Raw genomic sequence first — 22755 nt, 5'->3', positions numbered from 1 at the left:
CGGCAGTGCACCCCTGAGCTCCCCTCACTCACTGTGCCAGCTCTCCCTCTCTCCAACTATCACCTAAGTTACTCCTTGCCCAGAGCGGTATGAATGGTGGAGCATTCCTGAAGTGCAGTGCAAGGAAGCAGAATGACTCTGAAGGGCGATGTTCTCTCAGCTGCATGGCAAAGCTGAAGTGCATTGCCATCTCCTATGACACAGGTTATTATTATTCCTTTGAAGTGACCTTCAAGGGTATTTTTCTGAAAGGAATTGCTCCTCAGCTCCATCTAAACCTCCCCTGGTGCAGCTCGAGGCTGTTTCCTCTTGTCCCATCCTTTGTTCCTTGGAAGCAGAGACCATCCCCCTCCTGGCTCCATCCTCCTGTCAGGCAGTTGTAGGGAGCGATAAGGTCCCCCCTGAGCCTTCTCTTCTCCAGATTAACCCCCCTCCCCCACATCCCTCAGCTGTTCCTCATCAGACTTGTGCTCCCTTCACCAGCTTTGTTGTCCTCTTCTCGACCAGTATCTCAATGTCACTCTTGTAGTGAGGGGCCCAGAACTGAACAGGATTTGAGCTGCAGCCTCACCAGTGCCCAATACAGGGGGATGATCACTACCCGGGTCCTGCTGGCTGCACTAGTGCTGATACAGGCCAGGATGTTACTGGCCTTCTTGGCTGCCCGGGCACAACCTGCTCATGTTCAGCTCCATCAATCAGCACCTTTTCCACCGAGTGGCTTTCCAGACACTCTCCCTTTAGTCTTGCATGGGGTTGTTGTGGCTCAAGTGCGGGACCCAGCGCTTTGCCTTGTTGAACCTCTTATCACTGGCCGCAGCCCTTCGATCCAGCCTGTACTTCCCAAAATAAGACTCTTTAAACTAGGTTCTGTGTATAAATACATCCAGCTGCCACAAGACAATGTAAATTCGTAGGTAGCAAGTGGTATGAAACAGTACATTGCCAGCTGCTTCAGTTGTGTTGCGTGATCTGACCAGGCCTCTTGAATGGAAGAGATGTAATGCATCTGGGCTAACCCACCACCAAAATGCTTCTTCACACATGCATTTTTATTCTGCCATACTTCATCTTTCAGCTTTGTCACGATACTGGATTTGCAAGAGACTCGAGCCACAAAACCTTCCAGTCCCCTAAATACCTTGTGGGGAGCTCTCCTGTACTGTCAGGCTGTCAATTTGGTCTTCTTGCTGACAAGTTTACAGTCTAACCAAACCTGAAGTTTGATTGTCTGGGTCAAAGAAGGTTGTTTGGCAAGTCTGGGTGTACATGTATAGTAGACCAGCCACTACAGAACTCTAGCAGTATACATACATATATATATACACATATTTGTCATCAAATAGACAATAGTTGCTGTAGGACATATATTATGGCCTCAATGAGGCAAAGTTTGGATTATATTATTTTCATTTAAAAAATTATGTAATTAAAAATCAAAATTTCCTACCCTTTTTGCTGTCCTTCACCTATATGAAGGGGGTCACTGCAATATTACTTGAGTAACAGAAAAATTTAGCTGTTAGTGACTAGAGGTTTCTTGGGTTTATTTTTTTCCTTTCTATTTTTAACTAATTCAGTATGAGTAGCTGAATTTAATTTCTTACTCAGCCCGTAAATCCTTCCTCTTTGTCTATCTCTAGCCCATACCCTCTTACTTCAGCACTTCCTGCAAGGTATACGTGGTGCTCACAAGACAGTATTATTCCACAATGACTAAGTTGTCCTGAAGTGTGTTATGGTTTAATAACAACAGGAATTGGGTTTGCTGCTACCAAAACCATTTTATTATGACACATCCAGAGACATAAAACCCTCTTGTGCAATAATAAGGGGAAAAAGATCTTTCCATCCACTTGCACAAAAGAAGCCTCAAGAGATTAGTGCTATAATAAGAAGAAAACAAACATGATTCAGGTTAGAAAAATGTAGCTAATATGTCTAAAGGAAACTGCAAGTACTTAATCAGACAGAGGGATTTGGGAAGCAGTATTATTGGACATGACCTGTGAGTTACAGGGAGACAGCGTATCAGATATTAAATAGATACTTATGCCTTTTGCTGTGACGTTACTAGCATCATGGGATTTGGGATGCTGTGTTCAGTTGTGTGTGTCCCAATTGGATGCAATGTATCAGTGAGTTGGTGGGGATGAAGTAGCCATGAAAATAATCAGGTGAGGGAGACAAAAAATTGGGGGGAAATAATTAAAAGTGAAGCAAGTATTGGGACTTTGACTAAGTGATGGCACAAGGAAGGGACAAGGAGTTTACATACATGAAAGCTCTAAGTGGGAAGAGGAATCACACAATGAAACACATGAGATGGGATCTCAAGGGAAAGAGGAAGGAAAATTTTAGGTCAACTAGCAAGAGAGGACTGTGCAAGACTTGTAACAGCTAAGCCAGCCTTTCATTTTATTTAAAGTAAATTCATGAAAGTAATAGGAAATACCAGACTAAACAACTTGAATGTGAAGAAGGGCGAGGAAATGAAAAATGAGGTCTTTTGCATCTCTAACTTTAAGGCTGATTCAGTCTCATCTCACTAATGTACTTTGGGGTAATCTTGCCTAAACCTGAATGGATCAAGTGGTTGGGTCAAGTGAGGCTTATCTGAGTTCTCTCGCAGAAGTGTTGTGAACTTTTTAATTGGGGCAGATAAGGGGTTGTTGCCTCTGGAAAGCTTCCTTTTCATTCAGAAGTCTGAAACAGAGGGTATAACCTCCTCTCCTCATCAGTCCTCCCAGTCTTAGCCAACTAAGAGCTCAGGGCTGCTGCTGATACTGAATTACCGTATTTAGCTAACCAAGGAAAAAGTGTAATGTGCAGTTACAAATGTGAGTGCAGTGTTCTGGTGCTGCTCTCACTAGAGAAAAGAATGAAAAGACAATCTAAAGTTACATAGCACTGATAAGTTAATGGAATCTTTCCAGGCCTTACAGTGAAAGGTTCGCTTTGGTTCACATCTTATTTTCTCCAGCCTATTTGCTCAGCTTTCCATAAGGCAGCAGATAAAAAATGGAAGTGCTAACATTTGGGAGGTTGGTTGTGACTTCTGTTTCACCTGAGTAGGAAACCCAGAGATATACAACCAGAAGTTCTGAAGACCCTACAGTGCACGGGAACTGAGCCACATGACCTGCAAGTGTCCTGCTCAGTGGCTCTCGTACAGGCCGACAGCAGAGCAGACAGGAAGTGAGAGTTTACTGAGAAACAACACAACCCATGGAGACACAGGATGCCAACCTGCATTCCTGACATAGCCGTGTTTGAGCCATAGGCAACTGCCAATGGCTCTCTGGGCAAGCCAGGCCAAACAGAAAGTTCCTCTTGGATGTTAAAATTAGAAATAAGATATTACTCAGTTGGACATCACAATACTAGCAGTTGCTCACACTTGCTTGGAATTGTTCTAACAGGTTCAGGATTAATTTTCTTCCCTCCTTTCCGGAGGCTGCAGATACATAACCCTCTTGTGACCTGTCACAACTCTCTTCGAAAGAGAGTGATATTGCACAGTGCAGAGTCTGTAACTATGATACATCAACGCCTTGTTTTCCTGGACTTTGTAAGAAACAAGAGTTAGTTCTGTTTTTACATAAAAGCCTTTTAACAGTACTTCGATGATGAACTGAACCTCTTAGGTAGCTGGGTCTGTATCTGTCTGGGGACAGGGATGAAAAGAAAGAGCACGAGGAGCCTGGCAGAAACCAATCAGCAGAGTTTGGCGTCCTGTGCAACACAAATACATGACTTGGAGAAGACTAACTTTCCTTAGCACAATGAAAATGTCCTCTGCATGAATGAGAATCACCTCTGGCCTCACCTTCAAGACTTGGAGCAGAGGCAGATGGATGAGCAGGCATACACCCATAGAGTGCCTGATACTTTATTTTGTTTTCTCTACCTTGGTTTCAGGGTTCATTTCTCTAGCATTTGTTACCACCTACCTAACACGACAGGTCTTTGATGTAGAAGGTATGGGGTTTTGCAGCTTGAAATTAAATGCCAGCCTTGAAGCTGAGACTATAATGACTTTGTGCTGTAGATGTAATTGTCCCTGTGGGGGAACTTGCGACATGCACCAGAAGCAAAATTCACTCTTCCAGAGTCTAAGTCTTTTGGTTTAGACTAATAAAAAAAAAGGGTGGTGCATCCCAGCAAATTTGATTCCTCTGTCTAGTGGAACAATGAGCAGTTAAAGCTCCATTATCATGTGAACCTGGCTTGGCTGGGGTGCTCTGCAGCTGCAGATTTGAGAGCAATGTTAGAACTGGCTCTACTAAATGCAACTGCAGCGGGAATTTCTGTTTATGGGGTGGGGAGGAGTGACTGTTAGCTTGAATTGAATACTTCTGGGTTATTTTTTCATTTATTATTGGTAATGAAATGTACTTTTCTAAAACTTAGGACTGCTCCAGTCAGCAGCATGGGTGTGTACTGGGGACTGTGTTGCCTGCCCACCATGATAATAGCTCTCTCATGTCATGGCTGGCATGCTTCTGTGCATGCACCATTATCAATTCTTTGCCATTGGGTGAGACTTCTACATCAAAGAGGTTTACGAGCAGAACCTCCAATGTGTTTGAGGTTTGTCCATCAGTGCACGGCACTTCCCAAGAGCATATTTCCTCATTTAAAAGTAGCCAGACTTGTTCCTGATTGCATTATGGTTAGTTTTGATTCAAGGCTGCCTCCAGAATCAATGGGAGTGTGCTTTTGGAAAGTACTGTACAGAGATGGGGAAACCTCAAACATTTTGGAGGTTCAGTTTGGAAACCTCTTTGGTTTGGAAGTCCACCAAAAGCATGTCATGAGATGGTTAGAAGGATGGGTGGGGTTTACATCTGAGGATAGAGTGCAAAAGTGAGAATTGTTTAGCTTGGAAGAAGAAAGGGTCAGAGAGTATGTGAGTGAGGTGTTTAAGAAAGATACCAGGAAAACTAATCCACTCCTCAAATTAATATGAGGATCAGTTAGTAAAAAGGAAACAGGACAAAAATTTTAGTATGGACCTGATCTCCAAAGGCTGTAGGCAAGCAATGGGTATAAACATCACAATTAGAAAATGGTGTTGCATTTGAGGCTTTGCTGTGTGCCCCTAAGCAAAGTTTTCTCTCCTCTATATGCCTCCCCGTCTCTTCTGAGCATCTTCAGTGTGAAGGTTATAAATAAACTAGAGGGAGAATCAGTCCTAATTGTGTGCTTTTAAAGCAGTTTACTCAACAGGGCTTCAATCCTGATGGTGCACTTTAGCTTTTCCTCAGGATCTGATTCAGCACAAGTTTTTTGTGTGGCTTCGACAGAAATAATTGGGGCAGTCTTGATGGGATTTCTGAAAGTACCTGTATGACAAAATCCTGTTAGGAACTCAGTAACTAGCTCATTCTGACAAGTCTACAGGTAGGTGTTTTCATCCCAAGCGCTTACACACAAATAATTCTAGACATCTTCCACTGTGCCTCCCAGTAATACAACAGCTGTACCACCACTACCTCTTCTTGTACCTTGTCATGGTAGATATATCAAGCTATGTAAGAGGCCTACATAGTAGAAAAGAAATAAAGCTTAGAAAGATTGGATTCTGGACAAACTTAGGAAAGAAATCCAGTTCTGGAGAGTGGCTCTTCATCCCAACCCCTCTGAGTAGTGATGGTGTGACAGTTTACTCCAACATAAAGTACCTTGCTGCTAAGTGTGTCACCTCTCAATTCATCTAAGTAAGTCCCCCTTCTGTTCTCTTCAGAGAGCTCATCATGCACTGAGATCACAGAAAGGGGATGTATGATCAATGAAATGTGTATTTTTAAAATTTCAAATGTAAACCATACATGACAGTATATAGTAAAAACCCAAAAAGGAGCTGAAAACACACATCAAACTGAATGGACTGGGGTTGAGGTGTTAGTCCCTGAAGTAGCAGTGGGAGACAAGCTAAAGCAGGATAAAAGCAGCAAATCAAAGGTCATCTGCCTCCACTGGGGATGGGGACAAAACAGAGCAGCATGAACATGCAGTTTTGTGATGTCTCCAGCCTGGGACTGTTCATCATGCTCCAGATGGGCACTGACCTCTTCAGGGGTCAGGGAGAAGGGGAGGAGAATGCTGTGCAAGTATCAGATCATCCTAAGGCTTTTTGAGATACTGTATCCTTAATCACCTTTTCCCTCTGTCTTCTAGCCAGGAGCTGCTTGTCAGTCTGTGCCCAGGTGAGGCAGGGCATAGACAGACAGTCCCCACTGGCATGGGGAGGACAGTGCCAGGCAATAAGTTGCTCTGCTGGCACTGCAAACTATTTCACCTACCCAGCTGAGAAGCCTTCAGTCGCTCAGGAAGATAATACTGCTATCACCTGGAGATGTTTCTCTTAGAAGCTATCAAGCCTCTGTCAGACTTTGAGCACTTAAAGCTGGACTTCAGAACTGCAGCTGGCAGAAAAACGCAGAGGCACTTGGCTTAACAGAAAAGCAAGCAGCAAGGACAGTCCTAAAGTCTCCAAGGGCTGGAACAGCACTGCCTGTGGGTAATGGATACAGCAACATGTCCCTTCCATGGAACAGGTATGAGCTGTGATTTCTTGAGGTTGACTTAATGTAAAGCCCCCGTGATTAATGTAACTCACCACTGGATGTCATTGTTTCTCTATAGGAAAGCATCAGGGACACTTACTTGGCAGTAAAATCGTTTTTATTGTCTCCCCCCCCCCAATAAAGAGTCTCACATATGGGATCTTCAGGTGTTTGGCACCTTTTCCATCTGGCTCCAGCAAGCTCAGGAACCAGATTACACTGCCTGTTTTCCTAGGGTGGGGAAGGTTTACAGTCGTGGGATGAATACGGTCTATCCTCAAACTCGCAGCTATGGGGCCAGATCATCAGCTGGTGTAAATTGTACCGCTCTGGTGAGGCAAAGCAGCAATGCCAATGCAAACAGGCTGAGGATCCTGCCCTGTGCCTGCTGCTTTCAAGTCCTACTCAACTACAGTCGATCCTCCCTGCTTCCTCATACACCTCCTTCATGTCCCACCTTTTTCTTAGTGTTCTCTTACAACAGACCTAATCCTTTGTTCTGTTTTCCCTCTCAGTCCTCAGCTTCAAAATTTCATCCAGATTTTAGCATCAGTCATTTTTCTCCTGTTCTTTCTGCTTTTGTTTGTATTGTTTTCAAGATGCCCCTTCCAGATGCAAATCTGGAAAGACGGCCTTAGAGGGATGTGGTCACCTGGAAAAATAAGCAAATCATATAAACTTAGCCCAGACTCTTCTCTAACTTAACATCTGCCTTGGCTTTTTGGTTGTTCTGGTCCCACCTCAGTGTTAATTTTCCACACCCACCCCTCCATTTTTTTTTAAGATCTCCAAATGCATGTTTGGGCAGGTATAACTGTAACATGGGAAATTAAACCTCTTTGGTGTTAAACAAGCAGTGTGGAATTTTACCTTGTTAGGTCTTGATGTGGGCACAGTGAAGGTTCATCTGAATGTAATCAGCACCTAATTTGTTGATAAGGTTCCTCTGTGCTTCCTGCCAGTGGCTGCTGTTGCAAGCAGCCTGTGCCCAGTGCAGAGGATAGACTTGCTTTCTGGAGGTTAAGGAAGTAGATGGTGCCATTGACAGAGCATGACAGGATGGGTCCAGTTTTCTTCCTGTGAGTAGTTTCCTTAGCATCCCTCTGCAAAAGTTCGGTATCAGCAGGAAGGTCTCAGGCTTGATGGCTCATAGTGCTCTTAGAATCACAGAATCAGAACAGTTTAGGTTGGAAGGGACCTTAAAAGGTCATCTAGTCCAACCCCCCTGCCATGACCATGCTCTTAGCATCTTTCAATCACACTTCTTTATCTAGAATGAAAAGTTAATTAAACTGTCAATTATTCATACAGCTACAAACAAGGAAAACATCTACCATCACATTGATAAAATAGACCAATTCTCTTTGCTTGCTTTATATTTAATGTATGTCCAGCAGCCTGGGTAGGATGTTGTGTGAAGGATCTTGAAGACTCCTTTTCTACCAGTGGTGTGAGCGCCTGCAGGAGAATAAGAGCCTGCTAAGTCACATGAGCTGTTGTTTGTTTTTCAGTAGATGTCTGCCCACCTTGCCTAGATGCAGTGACAGATCTAGAGCCACTTGACATTGTGCATTATCGGCCTCAGAAAAGGTCCACAAAGTCAGTGACGAATCTGATTGTGCCCCTTCTTCTACACCAAATCAGTTGGCTGCTCTGCTGGTAAAAGCACTGAACCAGGGCTAGATAAAGTAATTCAAACATCTTGTTTCACTCAGGGTTCTGGCAGAGATGAAGAGGAGACCCTTACTGCTTGAGGGGAGGGCACAGAAAATAGCAAAATGGTTCCATGAGATCGCCTTCATCCAATTCATGATAGATTTTTGGTCTAAGTGAAGATAATTTGTAACTAAATAGAGAGATGATGGAGCTGTTTGTGGGCTACAAGGATTTAGATCTGTGATGAAATGAAACCACGCAACTTTAGAGTATAAGGGTAGATCTTGCCCTGATGAAATAGAATTAAATTCTTAAGTTTCCCTGACAGAAAAAAAAAAGAGGGGAGAAGGGGGGAGAAAGACTTGGCATGTCCCACAGAGAGTCTTTTGGGATTAGATAAACTGAAATCTTACTGAGTTTTAAGGTCAAAGTATGTTACAATCACCTTATTTACCAATTAAACAGGGAGTCTGTGTGGGCTTGGGATCTTACTCACCGGCTTCAAAATAAACCTAAAAATATTCCTAACTTGTACACCTGTTCCCCTACCTAGTTACCAGGGCTGCAGAGAGAGGGGGTGGTTTCTGCTCAGATTTTGCAATGGTAACTTGGTTTATATCCATTAGATAATTTTCATGTTTCATATGGACAAATGGCGTCTCCAGGAATGAGACAACTTGTGAACGAGGCACTTCCAGGCGTGCTTGGTGCATCTGATGAAGTAACTTCTGAAACCTTGATGGCTAAAGGACCAAAGTCTCTACCTCAGAGTGTCTCCCCGCGGTCACCTTGTTTAACAAAGGAGCACTATGTGCAGGTGATGCTCTTGGTGTGATGTGTTAGAGCCATCTGTATTGGGCAAAGAAAATCCACGGTCAAAACCTCCTGACTGACTTTGAGCGTTGTAGGTTTGGATTTATTATCACAGCACAAGAAATATCTGAAATAGCATTGCAGACGTGAAATCACTGGTGAAATACTTTCTAAAGTAGGTATAGGAGGGGCTGGGTAAGATGAACCACATTTTCATAAACCAAATCTCAACATATTCAGCAATAGGAGGACATCTAACTGGGGCTGTTGAACAGGGGAGTAATGTAGCTGAAAGAAGGACCTGTATTACAGAGGTTTCTCTTGGTCTCTGACGCGTTGTGATTTTCAATTCTGATGCCAAAATCAGTTATTTTACATGGAAAGAGTTAATTTCCTTATTTATTTTGCCAGCTGGTCTCTTTTCTCCTCTGCATAAATCCTCTGGTTATTACATCAATATCTTTTGATGTGATGTGTTCAGGTTCTTGCTCATTAGGCTGTTCAGTGACCGTAACTGAATAAATAACTGGTAAGGGTGCTGAAGGGGAATAAAGAAGATATTAAAAATACAATAGGACATACTCTGGTCTTCATCATGGAAGACAATTTGCATCTCAGCTCTACCACCGCTTACATTACATACTCAGAGGTATTTGTATAAATATTCATAAAAATCTATTTATTTATAGGGATGTCTCAGTTGAAAACAATAAGAGAGCTTGTGTGGATATGATTCAAAGGAATTGCTTTTTTCCCCTGGAGTTTCTGGTTTGTCAACAAACAAAACTACCATCAACAAAAGTTGTCATCTCTGTCCCAGACTGCTTCATGGGTCAGAGTCCTCGAGGAAGCAGTTTTTAAGGATGCTAAAATGAAAGGAATGAAACTTTTATTTGCCCACATTTGGCCTGAACATTGTCACTGTTTGTTTTGAGATCAATTCAATGTTTTGTATCTACAATGATTCTTCCCCTGTTCCCGACCATGCTGGTGTTGTATATTGTGTGGCAGTTACTTCTTGCTCAATAATCAGTATCTTGTAAACTTGAAGCTCCTGCAGTGTACACCTACCAGTACCCACATAGTAGATACACTGTTGAGAGGTTTTAACAGAATACAACTGGTTTAGATATTTAACTCCAAAGCAATAAATAAAGCTTAGGCTTCTTGGTAAATGGCAGCTATCGTGCCTGTACATTCAATTTGATGACTCACTGCTGTAATCCATCTGCCCAGGCTGGAACGTGGCAGCCATTCTGTGCTAACAACTCAACATAGCCGTTTGTTTTTCTGAAGAGGAGATGTGAGGGATAATTTGTCCAACTGAAACTGCAAGGTGAGTCACCAAGGTGATGACAAGGATTAACTTCCTGCAGCCTGCTCTCATGACTGCAGAAACATTTCAGCACGGCCTGCAAGAGACAACTTCACAGAGAGCTGGAACACGTCTGGAGAAGTGTCCATCAGGAATGCCCTTTGAGCACAGCAAGCGGCTTTTTCTCTCTGACTACACAGATGAGACTTTAAGGGCTTTTGTCTGCGGGTTCGAATGTTTTCAAATGCCTGGCCAGGACTGGGAGCTCTCATCGATGACTTTGAAAGCAGGCTGGTGTTCACTATTTGTTTAGTGTTCCTTTCTGTTCCTCCAAAGTGCAAAGGAGGAGTTCATTGCTTAAATACTTGTGGTCTTTCAGTAGGAGTGTGATACCCAGCTCCTTCTGGGTGACTTGAAAAACGGCCCTTCACAGTCCTGCTGAAACTTGCTGCGCCAAGTTGAAAGCAATTTGTCTCATTTCCCATCCTGAATTCTCGTGTTGCACAGCTACCCCTGCGCTGCTAACCAGCTCCTTACGGCATGCTTTAAGAGCCTGTCTGGTGGCAGGAATACGCTGACAAAAGAAGAACATCTCAAGAGTTTCAGACTGTTTGGGTAGCAAATTAAATTTCTGCTTGTTTCCCCAAATTGTAGCTGTGACTAAGATATTTTGCAGCTGCTACACCGTTAACTACAGCTTCACAGTATTGCTAATAAAAGATATGAAAGAAATAATTCTGAAGTGGTAGATCTGACTTATCTTCTTGCTCTAGGGGCTCTAAAGTGGATTTCAATCATGTTCAGTCACAAACTCTATTGCCCAAATGATGCCTGTTCCCAACTGCCCCAGACTGGTTTTTGTGTCAGAAAGCCTAGGTAACACTTTTCAGAGCTCTGACCTGGTAATTTGCCCCCTGGAGCTACTCTTTTGATTTTTCCTAATATCTAAAACCCAATTTCTTGAACCAAGTATTCAGTAAAAGTCTCTCCTGCACAGTATGTATCTTGGAAGGAGAACCCACAACAAACCAAGATACTTAGACAAAAGTGAAACTAGCCCAAAACATGTTAAACAGTAAAAATGACTGTGCCACACTCAGGGCTTAAATACAGCTTTTGATAATGACTGTAAAGGGCAGTGATGCATTTCACTTATATGAAAAAGCAGCAGACACGCAATGTTCTCTCTGGCTTCTTTGGAAAAGCATTTAGGAGCTCTCATGTTATAGGAAGAAACAGGAGAAGCAATTAGCACCAAAGCCACACTGCAATTCTCTGAATACTACTTCACACAAACAGATCTGCAGAACCCTATGGCTTTACTCAAGCAAGGAAATGTTGCTCAGTGTAATTAAGGATTGCCAGCATAGGAGCCTGAAAGTAGAACAGCTCTCATCATGCAGGATCTTAAAGCATGATGCAGGATACAAACTGAGTTCTCTCCTGTCTCTTTCTAAATAAGATCAGACACGTTTTCTGCTTTTCCAGGCCCAGGATCCCTTTTACAAAATGTACTTTTTTTGTTGAGCCAAGGGGCAACTGCTTTACTGGCAGTAGTTAATAACACTAAGGAGAGTACTTCTGACAACCTATATCATCCTCTCAGTTTATCCACAGCTGTGGGGAAGGTTATCCTACTTGTTCTTGCTGTGGAGGATGTCTCCTCCCAATCTCTGCCAGCCCATGAACAGTGTGACTGTGACCAGGAATGTGAGCACTGGCAGTGAAGGACCTTTTCATGGCAGAAAAGGTCTGGTTTTCTCTCAGATTGATTCCATGCTGTGATGCTACCCTGATTTGTCATTTTGGACCTCCTAAGTTATCTCAATGGCAAATAAACTGCAGGTGCTTTGAAGGGCCACCTGCTGCATCAGGTGGGGTTGATGTAAATGTCACCTTTCTTTTAAATCTAATGCTACATGCATGGCTGAATGAGCTGTTGCGCTGTGTGCTGAGAAGCAACAGACCTGAATAGCACGTATGAGAAATGATGCACAAAGCCTGTGAGTTTATATACTCCTTTTTGGGCCAAATACTTTACTGAGGGGGATTACTGGGAGTTTTAACTTCTGCAGCTGTTTCTCTGTGTTCATAAAAATTCAAAGCTCAGTCTCATGTTACACCAGGGTAAACCAGATGTACTTCATGTCTCAGGTACTACCCGCTCAAAATTACTCTCAGTTCACAGGGGCAGAAAGCAATGTGCAACCGGGATGAATCTGTCTCTCGGTGAGGCTCCTTGTCCTTCTAATCCAAAACCCCTCTGACTGGAAGATCTTCTACGATACTAATTCCTTCCAGTATTGCCAATTTTTAGAGTTTAATCATAAATCTGCTGGAGCTGGATTTGCGTTAGGGTGAAACACATCAGTCTTCACACTCTGCCTGTGGGAAATCCCTGCTGGGGTTTGTTACCCTTCCTGCTTCTTTCTTCCAGCAAAGTAGATTAAGTTCTGGAGAGAGCAGGCAATGCTCTGTCCTTACCCTGAGGAACAAAAAGGGGTTGTGAGATAGTCGAGGGGGACCAGAAGAAAAACAACCAGTCTTATGGATGATAAAAGTATTTTTGCCCCTCTTGGAACAACAGGTCATTCCCTGTATATTCCTCTCAGCAGCAAAGGCAGGAGGGAGGTCTGAAGGAAAAGGCTCTTAGCTGTAAGCTTGAGAACAGAAGCACAAGGGCAAAATCCTAGCAAAAGATGGGAGATAATTACGCAGCTGTGAGCTCTGGGGACAGCTAACAGCCTTGTATCGTCAGACAGCACCGCAGGCCAAACCATAATCTTTGCTTTGTTCCAGTGTCTGTGAGTCTGGGAGCGCTGCTAACAGACTGTCAAACTAGAAAGGGAACTAGGAGGGAAGTTTAAATACCAAAGGGTAGGGCACAAGCTGTGTTTGAAGTACCTGTTGTGTTCTGAGCTGGAGCAGTTGTCCAGGTGGAGCAGCTCGGGCTGCCCTCGCCCCCATTTTGCACTGACTGGGAGGGAAGCAGGGCAGCCCCAGGATTTATCGCTCCGATGCCTAAGTGCATGGTTTGTTTGAAAGGGCACTGCGTTATTTTAATTGTTTTTGCTGTTTTTGTCATGAAGAACAGAGTCCTCCTTTGAGGCACACGCCCTCCCCGTCCTGAGGGGATCCAGCTCCGCCCTGACGCAACGGCCACCACAGTCAAAGCCCGCCATAACCCGCCACAGTGCTCCGCTGTGACAGGGAGCAGGCGGCGGAAACCAACCCTTGTGCGGCAAGGGCGGGAGAGACAGTGTCACTGCTTCTGGCGAAGCAGCTGCGCTATATGTCTTGAAATGACCGCTCTGCTCAATCCCTCCGGCTCGGCCTGGGTATTTCACCGTGAACGATAGAGAGGGCATTTCAGAACCGCCAACTTTCTGCCATCAACTCCCCCCCCCCCAGTGGAGCTGATGGTACTTTCCAGCGCGGCGGGTACAGGTGCCGGAGGGGCGGGGCTGCATGGAACGTTCTGGAGTGCGTGCGCGTCGCTAGGTGACCGCGGCGGCGGCAGTAGTAAGGGCGGTGTGAAGGACGCGGAGGCCGCCGTGAGCTCAGTACGTGCTTCCGTGCTCCTGCGGGCAGAGTGCAGTGTGTGCTTCCGTGCTCCTGCGGGCAGAGTGCAGTGTGTGCTTCCCTGCCTGCGCTGTGACACCCGCACAGGCTCCCAGGGTGGATTTTTTACCGTGTCTAGTTTTGAGGTGCTGTGCGCAGTGGGGTGTGCTGTTCTGTGGTGTTCTGTGCCCCCTACCCCAGCAGGAGCCGTGTGTGTGTATGTATGTGTGTTTTCCTTGAGGCCGCACATCTTTTAAACTCCTCCAGTTAAATTGTTATCTGTGGCTTCTCCACTGTAAGGTCAGTGTAAGCAAGTATAGCTTCAGGGAATGTGTTAACTGCCAGCTGGGGATGTTGCTGCTTGGCTGCAATAGTGTTGCCAAGGCAGGCTTGCATGGGAGAGGAGTTGCGCTGGGATGGTTGCAGCCAGGGTTTGTCTGGAGTTCAGTAAATACTCCAAGGTCCTCATGGCTGGCATTTAAGTGACAGAAGTGGGTCTCATTCTGTGTTTTACGACCTGGGTGGTTTAAAGGTGGGTGTACACTGGCAGTGAATAGCATAGATATTTGATACCATAGATACCAAATATGCTCCACTTAATGCAGAACCGTGAAAAGGTACAAAATTATCTTGTCACAGTGTAATCATAAATAGTTTCCATTGATTTATACTCATCTTTATATATGGTTCATTTGCATGTGAAGATGTTGTTTACAGTTTGTGGAATAATTTGTAGTAAGGCATAAAAATGATAACTTCTGATAACCTTGGCTTCAACCAGGCATTAAAGGGGGGTTGGATTGTATTGATTTGTACATTAGGTTCATTAGACTAGGTTTCTTTCATAATTAAACTGTGATTTTTATGTTCCTGAGCTTGTGATATGAGTTTTTACATGTTCATTTATGATTTATTTTCTTCTTTAAGCATCTGGTTCAGTCTTTCAAGGTTGGCTTGCACAAGGTAGATGAACTTAGAAAGATTTCTTCTGAGAGCTGTAAAAATGCTTATGTTACGAGCTCAGGTGCTTTTTGGAGCAGCAGAGTAATGGACCCTTAAGGATTGATCTGCATGTGTGAGAGTGTATGTTAAGCCTACTGGAGTAAGCAGTATCAATGAGATTGAGCATATGCACTGTAAATAGGACCTAAGCCCCCAGTCTTTGTCAGAGTTCTCCTCCATGCTATTCCCAGGGATAGGCACCTTACCACAGTCCCAGAGTGATGGAAAAGGGAAGCCGGTTCCCTATCCACCACCCCCACCCCCCCTGAAACTATCCAGCAGACACAGACCAAGTGTTTGGCTAATAGTTCAGTGTCAGGTTCCCAGCTGATTGCTGAGCTGGCAGCATCTCCTGTGCCCTCTGCAGAGACTGAAGCCGTTTAAAGGATGCTGTCAATGGAAGACTGAAAAACCTGGACTTGAAGCTGTTTTAGAAAAAAACTTTGGTTTTTTTGATTGGATTGGAGTTCATGAAAGATGGGAATAGGGTCCTCTGTTGACGTTGAGAAGTTGTGGCATGTCCAGCCCTAGACCTGGTATGAATTGCACTACAAATCTATTTGCACAAAGTCCTGTGTGACGCCACCCCAAGGTCCAGCCTATGCCCCATGCAGACCTGTCTCCTGAGGGTAAGTGGCGCTTGCCCCAGGCAGCACAGCTGTGTGGAAGAAGTGGCTTGTCCCCGATGGTGTAGGCTTTGTACTACCAAAGTGTTCTGCTCAGTTCTGCAGGTTTAAGTTTTCCTTAATTTACGTAAGAATTACAGGAACCATTACGTCGCTTTGGATATAGGTACTAACTTAGGAATTACTCCCATTTTTACTTGTGAACAAGCCACTTTGTCTTCTGATGTACTCCTTTCCTTCTTGACTTCTCTTTCTCTTTTATTTTTTTTCTTGACAGTGTTAACAAGCCCCAGCAGAGTTGCTGAAGTTACCTCCAAGTGACATATTCAAGCACTGGAAAGGTAAGATCTCATTTCTAAGCTGCAGTGAGTGGCATTGTGTGCATCTGCGATGTGCATACCCGTCATCAGCTTACGCATGCTCTCACAACACTTGGGAAAGTTGTGAGGCAGATTTTGATATTTCTGCTTGTATCATCAACTCTCCAGGAGAAAGGGAGTCCTCTGAGAAGCTGGCATGCTGGTAGTCTGCTCGTGTCCTGTGTCACTGAAATATTTTCTGTGGCTTCTGATAGAAAATTTATTAATGAGCATGAATTGTTGTGTGTTTTGATGGATTTTCTGGATTCTTCTTTGCAATAATAATTGTGTGGTTGCCTGGAACAAGTAACTCAAATGATCCCCCCTTCGTATGCTGGGGAGCCAGATGAAGCCCTGAGTCAGGGGCTTTGGAGTGTACAGGAGAAATGCCTTGCTTAGGTGAGAGAAATGTTGGTGAAATGCTACTGTGCCAAGACTCTTCTTTGGTTATGGTCAGGTTGCTGACTCAAGCCAGACCTTGCAATGATGTATGGGCTGAATTCTGTTCTAATACGGAAGTAAGTGGTCTTTTAGCAGGTAAGGAGATGTTTCTACATGTATTGGACTTTGATTTGGTTTTCTTTGCGTTTCAGATCCTTGGTTCTTCATGAGTTAGCCTGTAGGGGCTTATTTATGGGGAACACAGATGCTTCCTAAGATCCGTTTTGGATAGGGAATATCATTTTCAGAGCCCAGAAGTGGCTCCCCAGTTAGTCATCTTTGTGGGATAGGGTGCTGAACAAGGTGACAGGGGAGTGATTTCCATGGCTGTTGCCAGGATTTGAGGGTCCCAGCTAGGAAGCTGACCAGGTCAGAAGGCAGATTCCTGTAATGTATATTTAAAAAAACCCAAAATGTGTGTGGAAGTGGTTGTCTACATTTGTTTTTGCAGTGAAATATTATGAAAAAAGACTTTTGAATTTTCTTCCCTATTTATTTGCTTGCTGCTGTTTTTTTCCTGACGCCTCCTCCTTCCCAATTTTTTCTCTTGATTTTTGGAGTAAAAAAATGGGCTTTTGCTTTTCTTATATGATTATACATGTAAATCATTAATAAAGAATCTGGTTAGTCTTGTTCATGTTTTAATCTTCCAGCTTTTGGGATGTCACCATTACCATAATTCTTCAGGTCTAAATTTCTGAAAGCAAGTTGAGTTATCTCCCTGTGCTTTCAAAAATGGGTCAGGGTAGTGAGGAACTGTCAGACTGGGAGCTGGTGAAATGGTTTGCCTTTCCAGTCTGACTAAAGTGAGAAACCAGTGTTAATGGGAGAGCAGACTACAGTGGTGATAGTTCTAGCTGAAAACCTATAAAGTGCTTGGGGAATTAATGAAACAAGTAATTTTATGATGGAGTTTTATAGCATGGTATTAATAAACAGCATGAGTTTGACATAGAGTGGCAGAAAAATGATCAGTTTGTGATGGTACTCTGTTTTACAAGTCTCTGGATATGTCAAAATAGTGTTTTATGGCAGGAGGAAACACAAAAGATCTGCGGGAGTTCATGGTGTAAATAAAGAGATAATGGTCATAGCAGAAAACTGTGAGGTAACAAACAGCATTGGATGAGGAAGCAAAGCTCTGAACTCTGTCCTTATGATTATGTCTCCTGCTGGAGGAGAAGCATAGTCTGCACGAATAAACTTCAGAGTAATCAAAATACTTCTCCATTTTCAAATATGTCTGAAAGTTCAGAGTTGCTGATGCCTTTGGATTGTTCATTGAGAACTGATGAAGGTGGTGTGTTTTGAAGGCAAGTAATTGAAGGAGAGATGAAGTGAGTAGAAGAGACACATGACACAATTGAACGTATTTAGGGGTTGGGGCTTTTTTTGCTGTCTCCTTGGAGCACAAACCTTGCAAGTCAGGTCTTTGTAAGCATATAAAACTCTTGTCCCTCTCACCAAAAACCCTAAAATAATTTTATAAGCTGTATGTAATCCCAATAAATTTGGGGTGTAAATTTTTATGTGCATACTAGGTCTTAGACTATAAATTCTTTCTGATTGCATCTGCTTGAGTGTATATAACACCAGAAATGACTGTTCTTTGTGTGCAGTGAAGGTTGTAAGGCTGTGTTATCTTACACCTGCTGATAGCAAATTAGTAGTGTTTTATGCAAATTTAGTATCATTGCTCCATTTATGGGTAATAACATCTCCCTGGATAGACCTAATAGAGGTCCTTCCCTTTTCATTTCCATTTCCTCTTGGACAGAAGTGTTTTCCTGACTTATTTTATACCAGCTGCTAGTTCCTTGTCCTAATGTCAGTGTGGCATTGGCCTTGCAGCGATCCTGTGTGCTTACCCTGTTTCCTGATGTTTGTATGTTCACAAAAGTCCTTGTTGCTGTATGTGTTTGGCTTGTTTTCAAGAAGGAAGCCCATAATGATCTCCAGGCTTCTACTTACAGAATAAGCAGATGAGGTCTGCCCTGGTTTTTCTTTTGCCTTTGCTGACATGCTTTACATGTAAAACAATGCCCTGTCTGGACTTCAGGTGTTTCAGCCACTTTCAACTCCCACCTTCTTTATTTAGTCAAAGTGCCTTCTGGGGTGTCAAACCTGCATTTTTTTAAAAATCTTTTCTGATATAATGTTTCCTTTTCTTATCTTGCCAACTATTTCTGCTTTGTTGCCTTCATCCCTCCTATGAATTTGACACCTTCGTAATTTAATCTCCCAGTCAATGTCTTGGCTTAATGTCTGGAGCATGCCAATTACATTACACTTCTCGCCTAGCACATGTGCTTCTAATTCTGTATTGTCACACACCAACTCCAAGTGTTGCTACAGATCATGTTTATGCTTCAATCCTTCATTGCCTGCTGCAAGGAAGGGGAAGTAGAAGGGTGCAGTGCATTCATCCTGCCTCTGTTAGCAGTGTTGGATGCTTCCTAGTGAACTGAAGGGGGTCCTGTGACAAATATTTTTGTCATGACCTTCACTGGGGAAAAGAGTCTTCCAGCTAGAAGTCTCCCAATGGGATCCTACATACTACCTTGTTTGGGTGCAAAATTGTAATCCTAAATTGAAAGTTGCATTGTTTCAATGCTGACTTCTGCCATGCCTGTGCTGTGTGGCTGCTACTGTAAGCTGCTTTTTTTGGTAAGTGGAAGGAGAGTGTGAAAGATGAGGGTGCTTCTTCTGCCCTTGTTATTAATGTGAGTTGTTCCATGTGTAGGAGAGTTAGAAAATCTAGGTTCTTCAAGATTTGTTTCCACTAGCCAGGATCTGGTATGTAAGAGTGGTCTGTGAGTGGTATGTGATGAAGGTTGCGGTGCGAGTTCATCCCTCTCAGTCATGAAAATAATCACTCTGTTCTATCTGGCCATGTGTTTTCATGACTTTTGCTGGACAACTGGTTTTATATAAATCCAACAGAGATGTAGTAATGAATGACACAGATTGTTGGGTGGGGCAAACAGACTTTGTGGCTGCTTAAATCTTGTTTCCCTAAGAAAACAAACTTAAAATCAAATGTGTCCTGGTATGGGAGGACATATAAAAAATATTTGCATAAGGAATCTAAGATTCCCTAATTGTGGCATTTTCCATGTCTTGAAACCATTTAAAAGCTCCTTCTGTAACCACCAGCTCTGAGGCATACTGGCTGGTGTTTCTGGCCAGTACTGCTGCTCTGACTGATGTGGAGGCCAGGTTTCATTCATACAGCAGTACTCTCCAGCCTTGACAGCCTCCAGAATGATCCTGACTCTGGAAGCCTCTCTTGACTTCTGAGCTTTGGGCAATACCCCTGGAGAGCAGAGGCCAAATACATATCATAGATCAGTCAGTGTGATTGCTACTATCCTGAATAACAGCTTTCTTGAGGTCACTCCAGTGTCCATGAACTAAAAATTGAGGATAGTAATTCAGGGGCTACAGGACCTGCCTACAAAGAACACAAAATATACTGGGGAAATACTAGAGAGCAGGTCAGTATGTCCTTCAGGAGTAATAGTACTTTAATAATCCATATGGCATGTTAATAGCACACATCTCTGTAGTTTACCATATAGATGAATCTGGCAGCTACCCCAGCTTGTTTCAGTTACAAGATATTAAGAGTCCTCTGTGACATGCTGTCCCTTTAAAGCTGCTGCAGTATTGGATATATCTTACAGGATGTATTTATTCTCTTGCATGATTAGCACTCTCTTTCTTTGTCCTTCAGCAGTTGATTGCTTTCAACCTGGGGACTCTGCCTGAGAGGCTTGGGAGAATTCCCAGGTGTTACATGTGTATGAGTATGGTTATGAGGAGGCATATTAGTTCTTGAGAGTGGATCTTTTTTACTGCAGTAATAAATCTTCAGAGGTAGCAAACAATGCTGATTTATACACAACCAGATTAAAGTTTGGGAATAAGAGCATAATTGCTGGCACACCTGTCTTTTTTGATCATGTACAGTGTTCAGTTAAGGTAACGACAGGCTTATCTCTGTATTTGAAAGCCAATGCCATGTTGCATTTACAGCTTAATACAAATAAGCAGAATTCTTCTGTGCTTCAGTGAGTGAGTGTAATTGCTGGCAGATGTGAGTTTTAGGTTAGCATTCCCAAATTGCCCACCATTTATAGAGCTCCCTTGAAACCACACTGCAGCACAAGCCTCTGGTGATGGGAAGGTGAAGGCTGCGTTGCTGTAATATGAACAGGCAGCGGAGGCAAGACTTTTTCTTCTTGGAAAAGCCAACGCTGTGATACCCCTAATGTCTCACTGTGCTGGCAGGCAGCCTAGTTTTCCATAGTCCCTATGGAAAAATGAAGCTTTGACAACTTCTATGACTTGATCATCCAGTGCTAGTCTGGCTGACTCTTAATGCTGTGCTGAGGTATTTTTGCTAGTTTAGGATTGCAGCAAAGTTTGTAGCCTGTCGTTCTGTTGTATGATGTTACATCTTACATTAAAGTGTGGCTGTAAGAAAACCCTGTCATTTTCATTAAAACATTGTACAGGAAGAGGGCTCATTTACTGGCTTGAGTAAAGACATTGTTTCCCCACTGTATACTTGATACAGGAGAAGTCTGAAGAAATCTGTGTATTTTTATACACCAGTTATCTAGGATAAGTACTGTAAAGATACCTCATTTGAACTGAAAACCATCAGATCCTTCTGAATGTTTTAACAAAAATTGGGTGCTATAGTTCTTGCTTGTCTAAAACTGCTGAAGCATCTTTCCTCCATTCTCCTGAGCCTTCCAGCTCTTGATGGGACCAGAATTGGGGGTCCCAGAGGACTAACACTGGAAAGAAGGACTAGGCTATGAGGTTAAGATAGCTTAACCATTTTCTGAACTGCCCACAGCACCACAGCATAGCCTATATCCCTGGACAAAAAGCTTCAAATCCTTTAATAGTCAAGATCCCAGTTTGAACCTGAGCTTGCAGGGAGCAGAGGCAATACTGAGGCAAAACTGTCTGATTTTGAAGGTGAAGGCATTGTTGTCGGACTGGGTCCGTATGAAGTCAGTATGTAATTAGTACTCATTCATTTCTGAGACAGCTGTGAAATCATCCTATCTTGGAGCAGTTTCAGCAAGTGAACAGTGTTTTGTGACTGAGCTTTGGAAGTTCTCCTGCTTAATTTGCAGCTTCCTCAGATGTAGTCATGTTAAAGCTGGGTTGAGTCTCGTTCCTTTAGAAACCTTCCCTGGAATATAGGTAGAGAGAAATGATCACCTTTTGAATTTTCAGAGCAGTGTCTTGTGCAAAAATGTGCTGGGGTTCTGCAGGAAAACCAAGATTAGCTGGGTTAATAGCATGGGATTTTAGAAGAGAGAGTAATGGTTATATGCATCACCCAAGGAAAGATCTGTATTTTTTGATCATATGCAAGCTAGAAGAGTAGTAAGAATCCTAGAATAGTTTGGGTTTGAAGGGACCTTAAAGCTCATCCAGTTCCAGCCCCCTGCCATGGACAAGGACACCTTCCACTAGAGCAGTTTGCTCCAAGCCCCGTCCAACGTGCTTAACATATTTCTGCTAGAGATGAATTGAAATACTCTGATTTTAGAGTTGAATAATCTGTAACTCTTGTCAGCATAGCAGTGTGTCAGACTGGCTCTGAAAGCTCAGCTTTTCTTTGAGGAATTGTATGTGTTTCTGTAGCACTGGCCCGTGGTGATGCAGGTAGCCCAAAGAAATACAGATTCGGTCTGTAATTTTGGATACAAAATGTAGGATTTTCTTTCCTAGAAGAGCCTTCCTCCAGCTGCTGAAGCTGAGGCCTTCTGTGTAAAGGACAAGTCTGAAAGATTTTTAGGGTTGAATTGGGAACTGCAGTACATGCTTCCAGTCACACTGTCATGCTCTGGTTTAGGCAGACACAATGCGAAATTTGCTGCTGTAAATCAAGTTCTTCCAGGCTTGTTTTCATAAGGGTGATGTTGCACACAAAGCTGAAGCTCGGCATCAGTTCTGAAACAAGTAACTGTGGTGCTTAGCTGCTGAGGGCAGCCTTAGTTTTTTACAGTTGTTAGTTGCTTCCCAGCTCTCTTACATCACCTCCAATGGTGCTGCAAGATTGATGTAGGAAACTCTGTGCAAGTGCACTCGATCAAGAAGCCATTCTGTCACCAAGAGCTCTTAAAGATGTTCGTCGCAATGGAGCATAATTGGCAAGAGCACTGTGGAACAAACCTCTGATTTATAAGCTACAAACATGAAGTCTTTTGGAAAGTTGGAGTAGTACTTTACAGGTTACCTTTATTTTTCCTACCATAGATGTCTTACCTTGCAGGATTCCTTTATGTCGCTGCGTATTATTGAAGCGAGTTACGAAGTAGCTGTGTGTGTAGCAGGGTAGAATTGCTACAGTTTTGGGGGGTTTGCTTCAAAAGAGGCCA

General features: G+C 43.3%; 1 long non-coding RNA gene across 1 annotated transcript in view; it reads left to right on the top strand.

Annotated features, from left to right (window-relative positions):
• LOC133270881 (uncharacterized) overlaps nt 1-22755 on the top strand; it is a 150581-nt gene that overhangs the window by 8187 nt on the left and 119639 nt on the right. Inside the window, exon 6 of the long non-coding RNA XR_009743950.1 lies at nt 15823-15886. This is a non-coding gene — a long non-coding RNA (uncharacterized LOC133270881). The remainder of the gene's footprint in view (nt 1-15822; nt 15887-22755) is intronic.

This window comes from Pezoporus flaviventris, unplaced genomic scaffold (assembly GCF_033815535.1).
Source record: "Pezoporus flaviventris isolate CSIRO_AGI_PZ_B2104156 unplaced genomic scaffold, CSIRO_AGI_Pfla_v1 ptg000023l, whole genome shotgun sequence".
Taxonomy (NCBI): domain Eukaryota; kingdom Metazoa; phylum Chordata; class Aves; order Psittaciformes; family Psittacidae; genus Pezoporus; species Pezoporus flaviventris.
The sequence above is the reverse complement of the archived record's forward strand: the minus strand, read 5'-3'. Positions and strand labels throughout refer to the sequence as shown.